This window comes from Lepus europaeus, chromosome 10, assembly GCF_033115175.1.
Source record: "Lepus europaeus isolate LE1 chromosome 10, mLepTim1.pri, whole genome shotgun sequence".
NCBI classification, from domain to species: domain Eukaryota; kingdom Metazoa; phylum Chordata; class Mammalia; order Lagomorpha; family Leporidae; genus Lepus; species Lepus europaeus.
In genome coordinates, this window is record NC_084836.1 from 11533687 (window position 1) to 11543629 (window position 9943).

Consider the following 9943-nt stretch of genomic DNA (forward strand, 5'->3'; position numbering starts at 1 on the left):
GTTTGCAAATATTTTTTCCCATTCTGTTGGTTGCCTCTTCACTTTCCTGACTGTTTCTTTTGAAGTACAGAAACTTCTCAATTTGATGCAATCCCAAATGTTAATTTTGGTTTTGACTGCCTGTGCTTCCGGGGTCTTTTCCAAGAAGTCTTTGCCTGTACCTATATCTTGCAGGGTTTCTCCAATGCTCTCTAATAATTTGATGGTTTTGGGTTGTAGATTTAATTCTTTAATCCATGTTGAGTGAATTTTTGTGTAAGGTGAAAGGTAGGAGTCTTGCTTCATGCTTCTGCATGTGGAAATCCAGTTTTCCCAGCACCATTTATTGAATAGGCTGTCCTTATTCCAGGGATTTGTTTTGGATTTTGATCAAATATAAGTTGGCTGTAGATGTTTGGATTGATTTCTGGTGTTTCTATTCTGTTCCATTGGTCTATCCATCTGTTTCAGTACCAGTACCATGCTGTTTTGATTGTTACTGCCCTGTAGTATGTCCTGAAATCTGGTATTGTGATGCCTCCGGCTTTGTTTTTGTTGTACAAGATTGGTTTGGCTATTCGAGATCTTCGGTGTCTCCATGTGAATTTCAGCATCATTTTTTCCAGATCTGAGAAGAATGTCTTTGGTATCTTGATTGGTATTACATTGAATGTATAAATGGCTTTTGGGAAAATAGGCATTTTGATGATATTGATTCTTCCAGTCCATGAGCATGGAAGATTTCTCCATTTTTTGGTATCCTCTTCTATTTCTTTCTTTAAGGTTTTGTAGTTTTCATCGTAGAGATCTTTAACGTCCTTGGTTAAGTTTATTCCAAGGTATTTGATTGTTTTTGTAGCTATTGTGAATGAGATTGATCTTAGAAGTTCTTCCTCAGCCGTGGCATTGCCTGTGTATACGGCTGTTGATTTTTGTGCATTGATTTTTTTTAACTTTTATTTAATGAATATAAATTTCCAATGTACAGCTTATGGATTACAATGGCTTCCCCCCCCAATAACTTCGCTCCCACCCGCAACCCTCCCCTTTCCCGCTCCCTCTCCCCTTCCATTTACATCAAGATTCATTTTCAATTCTCTTTATATACAGAAGATCAGTTTAGTATTTATTAAGTAAAGATTTCAACAGTTTGCACCCACATAGAAATACAAAGTGATACATACTGTTGGAGTACTAGTTATAGCATTAAATCACAATGAACAGCACATTAAGGACAGAGATCCCACATGAGGAGCAAGTGCACAGTGGCTCCTGTTGTTGACCCAACAAATTGACACTCTAGTTTATGGCACCAGTAACCACCTAGGCTGTCGTCATGAGTTGCCAAGGCTATGGAAGCCTTCCAAGTTTGCTGACTCTGATCATATTTAGATAAGGTCATAAAAGACAGGGTGAGGATAGTAACCAATGATCCTAAGAGTGGCATTAACCAGGTCTGAACTATTATACAGCATTAAGTGGGGAAGAGGACCATCAGTACACACAGGTTGGGAGTAGAGCCATTGGTGGTAGAGTAGAGGTTATGATTACAAAGGAATGAGGCCCAAGTGCACTAGACAGGGTCTAGAACAAAGGACAGAGTCATTATTAGAGGAGCTAAGAAAGGTGCTGTCTAAGCTACAAGTAATTTTTCTGATTGAGAGGCCAATAGAACCTGATAGAAGGGGCTTGATAATAATCTGTTGGGCTTTAGGCCTTGTAAATTCAGAGGCCCAGACCTATCTATCTCTTCACATGGGGTATATCCTAAGGGAGGTGTGAACCTCCTAGGGGAAGGCACTCTGTTGACTTTCATTACTTGGCTGGCCTGGGAGGAGAGCTGGCCAGGTAAAGGCAGGTGGCATCTCTAACAAGAAATTTACAGTTCTGCCTGCAATGTTGCTGACCCTACTTGACCATCCCCTCAGCTGCAGTGGTCACTTTGGAAGTTGGGCTGAGTGAAGGGCTTTTCAGCTTAGAGCCAATAAGATCTGTGGCTCTGACCTGGGCATCCTTCGACTCCAGGGCAGGTCCATTTCCAGTGATCCAACTCTTGGCAGAGCTGCCAGGGCTCTTCACAAGCTGACTTCTGCTGAAGCCCAGGCTTACCACATTGAAAGCCACTGCAGTGGACTGGCCTGTTGGGTCTCCTTGAGGGCAGATCACTGTACAGATCAGCCATTAATAGGCCTGCCACCCATTGCTTCTGATGCCTAGCTTTCTTTTCCTCCTGGTTTGTGTTAAAGCAGACCAGAGGATGCAAGTCAAGGGAGTGCCCGTGTCCCATCTCTAATCTTCGGTGGCCTGAACTACAAGTCTATAGTCACAGGCATGTTCTGTAGTAGTTTTTCTAAGGTAGACAATGCCCATGAGGAAAATTATATTCTCACTTTAAAACTTTCTTTCCCTTTGGTCTGAAAGGGAGGTTTTTTCTACTTACTGTTTGCTTCGCTGATGGAGAAGTAAATCTAGCTATGAGATTATTAGTTAAGCTCTTATTTTGGCTATGCTATTACAGAAAAATGTTAGCCATCTCTTTTATAAGGTCTAAAGATTAAATTGTGCATCGTCCTACAGATTCCTTCGTAATAGAATTAGTTTCCTACCTTGAGGAGAATAGAGAAATGAAAGAACAAGTTGGGCTTAGAATAGAGAAATGAGGGAGCAAGTCCTAGATCGCTTGCTGACAATAGCAATATCACATGAATACTTAGCAAACCGTTTCAACCATTAGATAACAACTTAAGAAAACATTTACCAGAAGGTCCAATGCCTTTTATAAATTTTAAGAATCATGTATTTGGGAGGTGCGTTGGAGCCATGGCTGCTACCAACCCCTGGGACCCGGCGCCGGAGCCAAACGCCGCTGGGCCACTTCGTAGTTTCAGGGATGGTCACTGAGGAGATCTTAAGTATATCTAAGAAAACAGACCCTTGCTTTGTGAACTTCTCTAGACTACAACAGATCACAAATATTCAAGCTGAAATCTACCAGAAAAACCTGGAAATAGAACTCCTGAAACTAGAAAAAGTTACAGCAGATATTGTCCATCCCTTGTATTTGGCTCAGAAGTGTCATACTCTGCAAAACATGAATAATCATTTGGAAGCAGTGCTCAAAGAGAAGAGGTCTCTCAGGCAAAGACTGCTGAAACCCGTGTGCCAGGAAAACTTACCTCTTGAAGCCATTTATCACAGATACATGGTACATTCACTGGAGTTGGCTGTGACTTTCATTGAGAAACTAGAAACTCATCTTGAAACAATTAGAAATATTCCTCATTTAGATGCAAATCTAAAGAAAATGATCAAGGCTTTAGCAAAGATGGATATTTTGGTGACTGAGCCATTCGAAGAACTGGCAGAGAATATACTCAAATGGAGAGAACAGCAAAATGAAGTTTCTTCTTATATTCCCAAAATATTAGCTGAAGAAAGTCATCTTCATGGTGCTGCGGCATAGTGGGTAAAGCCGCCGCCTGCAGTGCATCCTTTATGGGTACTGGTTCGAGCCCTGGCTGCTGCTCTTCCAATCTAGCTCTCGGCTGTGGCCTTGGAAAGCAGTGGAGGATGGCACAAGTTCTTGGACCCCTGTGCCCACATAGGAGACCCGAAAGAAGCTTCTGGCTTCGGATTGGCCCAGCTCAAGCTGTTGCGGCCGTTTGGGGAGTGAACCAACGGAAGGAAGACTCTCTCTATCTGCTTCTCTGTCTCTTTGTTAACTATGCCTTTCAAATAAATAAATAAATCTTTTTTTAAAAAAGAAAAAAAAGAATCATGTATTTGAAAATACCTCTTAAATATCTAACATGGTATAATTTGTTTAACCAGTAAACTTAAGCACAACCATAGAAAATGTTTTTAGCTTCTTTCTACCAATTAGTTTAAAACATGATACACAGATTCAGGTCACACAAATTAAAATGTATCTTTGATTAATTTTAGCAGCTTAAATGTATGGACAATCTTATCTATAAGCCAATTAAAATAAAATTCTTAATAAAATTTTCCCATGTGGACATACAATATGTACACACATATAACATAATAGACCAACATAACAATTTTAGTAATAGCTTTTAAAATCTTTAACTCTTTTTGTAGATTGCCAATTGATTTGAATTGCTTTTTCTTTTTAGTAACCTCAGTTAACCATACTTTCTCTCAGTTGGTACTGTTAATACATTATTGGCTTCATCTGTTTACAGAGCCATCCCGGAGTACTGAATACAATAGAGGTGGCTGGAAAAAGTCCATAGGAACCTATAGGAGGACAGCTAAACACAGAACCAACAACGCTTTAGTTTTATGAGCAGCAGATCATATATAACTGTGGATGACAAAAGACTTTAAGTCGCCGTGTTTAAAATTATAAACTCATCAACCAACAAGAGGCTCTTGCTTACTTCACAGTATTTTTGAAAGCACCTGTAGGATTTTACAAGTATTTAACCCTTTAAGCCTCTGGGGCTTTCTCATTAAGATAACTATCATGTCTAGTAACACAAGATCATTAGACTTTTTAATTCTCAAACATTTGTATTAATAGCATTTTCCATTATAGAAACTTAAAGTCTGGTACCACATCATATCTTGACAGTACTTCTAATATCATCCAAATAGCCTGATTAGTTGGTGTTTCTATAAGATGAGAGACATAGGTCCTTTGATTTTTTTCAGTTGGGCCCAAACTGGAAAAACCAAAGTCCAGGATTTACTGGAAATTTTAGAGACCAGATTGTTTGAAACTTTGATTTTTTGAATGCCTGTCAAGAATGCCAAGAAGGCTCAAAATCCAAAATATCTGGTAGAAATAAGATTCCTTAAAATCATGACATAACATAGACCAAATTTGATCACTGTTACAAGGTGATTATTCAAATTTTTGAAAATAAGCACATATTTAAATAACCCATAGCTCTTAATAAAAATTCAGCTGTTTTTGAACAATCAGAATTTAACAGACATTAACAGAACATAATAGATTACTTTAACACATTGCTTTAACAGAGAATCGGATTTTAATTCTATGTCAAAGAGAAATTGAGCTTCCTGTGATCTTTTGCTGTGAGGTTTCCTTCCTTTACCTTCTTTCATATTGGTGACCATGGTTCTGTGTTTCTGTGTGTAACACATCTTTAAGCATCTTTTGCAGGGCAGGACGAGTGGCAACAAATTCTTTCAATTCTGTTTGCTATGAAAAGTCTTAATTTCACCTTCATTCACAAATGAGAGCTTTGCAGGATATAATATTCTGGGCTGGCAGTTTTTCTCTCTCAGTATCTGGGCTATGTCTCATCATTCCCTTCTAGCTTGTAGGGTTTCTGATGAGAAGTCTGCTGTGAGTCTAATTGGAGATCCTCTGAGAGTAATCTGGCGTTTCTCTCTTGCACATTTTAGAATTTTTTCTTTATGTTTCACTGTAGTGAGTTTGATTACCACATGTCGTGGTGAGGATCTCTTTTGGTCATGTTTATTAGGGGTTCTATAAGCTTCCTGTACTAAGATGCCTCTGTCCTTCTCCAAACCTGGGAAATTTTCTGCTAGTATCTCACTGAAAAGGCCTTCTAATCCTTTCTCCCTCTCCATGCCTTCAGGAACTCCTAGAACCCGAATGTTGGGTTTTTTAATAGTATCCTGTAGATTCCCGACAATATTTTTTAGATTTCTGATTTCTTCTTCTTTTCTTTGATTTGACTGTTTCCTTTCCTGTTCTCTGTCTTCTAATTCCGATATTCTCTCTTCTGCTTCACCCATTCTGTTTTTAAGGCTCTCTAATGTGTTTGTCATTTGATCTATTGAGTTCTTCATTTCATTATGGTTTCTTGTCACTATCACAGTTTCATGTTCTACTAGTTGTTTCATTTCATTTTGATTCCTCCTTAATATTTCATTTTCGCGCGACAGATTTTCTATCTTGTCCATTAAGGATTTCTGTAGTTCAATAATTTGTTTTTGAGAGCTTCTTAATGTTCTTATCAACTTTTTGAGATCCGCTTCTTGCATTTCCTCTATCTCTTCATCTTCATAATCTTGAATTGGGGTGTCTTGTTCATTTGGGGGCGTCATAGTGTCTTCCTTGCTCTTGTTACCTCAGTTTCTGCGTTTGTTGTTTGGCATGTTGGAGATAATTTATGGGTTTTTTTGCTGTGGTGTTTTTTTCTCGTTATACTATGCCTCTAGATTAAGTGGGCTGTCTGCTTTGATGGATCCTTAGAGGCTGTGATGGGTGTGGCCAGAGAGCTCTGTTTGATTCTTCAGGTTTAAGGCTGTGTAAAAAGTGACTCACCCAGATTGTTCTCTCCCTTGCTCCTTGCTGGATCTCTCTCTCTCTCTCTCTCTCTCTCTCTCTCTCTCTCTTTTTTTGACTCAGTTGGGAAGTAATTCCGCACAGCTGAGTGGAATTGAGGGTAGTTGAAATCTGGCCTCTGTGGGTATTCGTTTGATCTACCCCTGGGACCACACAAAGAGTTTATGCAGCCCTCAATGTGTTCTCAAATTTCTCCACAGTCCCAAGGTAATCGAGTTTGTGTACTTGGTGAGTTCGCTCGCCCCCCCCTTTGGATTTTCACAGTCTCAGATCGTTAGCTCCACCTACTTTCACTAGATTCTAACCTCCTGTTATTTCTCCTGACCAGAGTCAAGTTTTTCTGCTTGGCTACTCGCGGTTGCCACTTTAGATATGTAAAATGGCGCCTGCTCTTTGTCTTGCTCGGCTTTGTAAGGTGAGTGGAGAGAGGCTAGTGTCCGTGCCAGTTCCTCGATTTATTCGTTTTTTTTTTCTCTCCTCCAGTCACTCTGGTGAACTTTCCCCAGTGGGGCCTCAGGCCTTGTTTTGCCTTTCCCCACCAATGTCTCGGGTTTCTGAGGTTTTTGTCTTACCTCTGGTTCCCGCGCTGGTGAGATTCTGTGGCTCGGCTCCCGCGGCTGGGCTTCCACATGGTGGGCTCCCTGTAGGTCCTCTGTGTTACATCCACTAGATCCGGAAGCATTCCTCTGCAGTTTTTTTTTTTTTTTTTGAGTCTTTTCCTGAGGCTACAGTAACTCCACTTTTTTTTTTTTTTTTTTTTTTTTTTTTTATTATTTTTGACAGGCAGAGTGGACAGTGAGAGAGAGAGAGAGACAGAGAGAAAGGTCTTCCTTTGCCGTTGGTTCACCCTCTAATGGCCGCCGCGGTAGCGCGCTGCGGCCGGCGCACCGCGCTGTTCCGATGGCAGGAGCCAGGTGCTTCTCCTGGTCTCCCATGGGGTGCAGGACCCAAGCACTTGGGCCATCCTCCACTGCACTCCCTGGCCACAGCAGAGAGCTGGCCTGGAAGAGGGGCAACCGGGACAGGATCGGTGCCCCGACCGGGACTAGAACCCGGTGTGCCGGCGCCGCAAGGCGGAGGATTAGCCTGTTGAGCCACGGCGCCGGCCAGTAACTCCACTTTTATTAAACTATCTTTTCCCGGACTATCGGTGTGTGCCCTCACTATCCGCCATCTTGGCTCCGCTCCCTCTCACCTGCTTCTTAACACAATTCTGCTTTTACCCTGGCCACTCATAGTCTAGTTTTTTTTTTCTTAAAGATCTATTTATTTGAAAGTCAGAGCTATATAGACAAAGGGAGAGAGAGTGTGAGGGAGTGCGTGAGTGAGAGAGAGGGAGAGAGAGAAATCTTGCATCCACTGGTTCACTCCCCAAATGTTTGTAACAGAGCTGAGCCAGACTGAAGCCAGGATCCAGGAGCTCCATCCCACGTAGAGGATGCAGGGGCCTAAGCACTTGGGCCATCCTCTGCTGCTTTTCCCAGTCCATCAGCAGGGAGCTGGATTGGAAGTGGAGCAGCCAGGAAACAAACCTGCCCCCATATGGGATGCTGGTATTATAGACGGTAGCTTTACCTGCTATGTCACAATGCTGGCTTCCATAGTTTGAGTTCTGTAGAGCAGCTAAAGGGATATTTAAACAAAGAAGTAAGACGATGCACTTCTTGTTTAACACCTGCATTTCCTCCTCATTTTTCCAGAGTACTAACCAGTGTCCTTACAATGGTCTTTAGGCACTCCTAGGTCCAGCCCCTGGTACCACACTCTGTCCTATGACTCTGCTGCTCCCTGCTCAACTACAGCCTCACTTGGCCTCCTTGCTGCTTTTCAAACTACCAGTCTCACTCTTGCCCTAGGGCCTGTGCTTTAGCTAGTCCCTCTGCCTGGGATGCTTATTCCATAGTTACCCATGGTGTTAACTCTTCACCTACTTGATGTTTTGGCAAAATATCACTTCTCAATGCAAACACAACAACCATGTTATTTAATGAAGCTATCTGCCTCTGCCATTCCAGCTGTTTCCTCGTGAGCCCCTAACCCCTGCATTACCATCACCACTACTACTTTTCCCTGCCGAGATCCTTGCCACCCAGTCTATTACCTAAAACAACCAGGGTCTGGAGCTCTTACTGCTTTCCAGTGCACCACATAATTTAATTAAGTGACACGCACATTGTCTATTGCCTGTCTTCTTCTTCTGGAGTGTAAGGTCCAGGCGAAATGGGATCTTGGTTTGGTTTAATTATGTCTCACAAGCACCTAGAATAAACCTGGCACATGGGGAATTGCTCAAAGTATGAACCATCAACATAGCCCCGAAATTCTTTTCCAGACCATATGCAAGCCAGCAAGAGTTTTAGGAGTCGCTATGGTCTGATTATATGTGTTCCTCTGAAATTCCTATGTTTAACTTCAACCCTAAATTGATGGTATTAGGGAGTGGGGCCATTGGAAGGTACTTAAATCCTGAGGGTTTTCCTGTCACGAGGGAGTTAATGCCATTAGCCAAAGGCCAGAGGAAACTAGCTTGGCCCTTTTGTCCTTCTGCCTTTTCCCTCATTTGAGGATGTCATCAATGGGATAGGCACTCACCAGAAACAATCTACTGGTGCTATGATCTTATACTTTCCAATCTCTAAAGCTGTGAGAAATTAAATGTCTGCTGCGTCTAGATGACTCAGTCTAAGGTATTTTTCCAACAGTAGCAGAGACAGACTAAGACAGGAGTAGTGATTCACTCATTCAGTCATGTATTGAGATAAGCTGAGTGCCTACCATGTTGTGCAGCCCTCCAATATTCGCAATACATATTGGGGACTCATCTCTGCCTCCCCCCCATCTCCTATTCATTTCCTATCCCATTCACACTTAGCATCTTCATTTCCCACAAACATGCAAGTTCTTTCAAACTCAGTGGACAATCATGAATAACCCCCAACGTTGGCTAAGCACACTGTTCAAAAGTGTCTGAAATACACTTATTTAATCTTCATAGTGACACAATGAACCAGGTACCATTAGTGTCCCCGGGTTCACAATGGAGGAAACCGAGGCCCAGAATGGTCAGTTGCATAGTCTAATTCAGGTAACTATTTTGTGAGTCAAACACAGGCCATTGGATCTTGGGATATCTCCTCTTGTAACCTGCTCAATAGAGAAGTGCCCTTTATTGTTCTTTAGATGATTCAAATCTTGTTTTTATCTAAATTAGGGGTCAGGAACTCAGAGGCATTCAGGAACCAGGCAGGCAATAAAATCCTGCAGAGGTGCCAGGTGAAGTGGAAGGAAGCAATCAGCCTGTAGTAAATTAGAGACTCTTACCCAGTTTTTTAGTAAATGCTGTGTGAGTCAGTCAAGATGTGTTTCCTCTTAACTCAGCCCCTAGATTGGGAATTAGCGATGCTGCTTTGGATATATCTTGAATGTCATGTTGCCAAATAGAACTGCTTTGGTGTTCCCATAGCCTTCCTGTACTTAGTACATCATCTGTGTAGCACTGAGTAGGTTGTTAATGTAGAACTGATTAAGTCCCTGACATGTGCCGGTCCCATGCAACGTTGTGGTATCTGAGAGTCAAACCCACTGATATCCTGAATTCCCAATCTAGTATGAGGCAGTCCTGCATGAATGATACTCAGGTGTTGCAAGGATGGA

The 9943-nt window shown here is 41.8% G+C and overlaps 1 pseudogene; it reads left to right on the forward strand.

Moving 5' to 3' along the window:
* The first annotated feature begins 2799 nt into the window (after positions 1–2799).
* LOC133767486 (HAUS augmin-like complex subunit 2) lies at positions 2800–3442 on the forward strand (annotated as a pseudogene).
* Positions 3443–9943: the final 6501 nt, after the last annotated feature.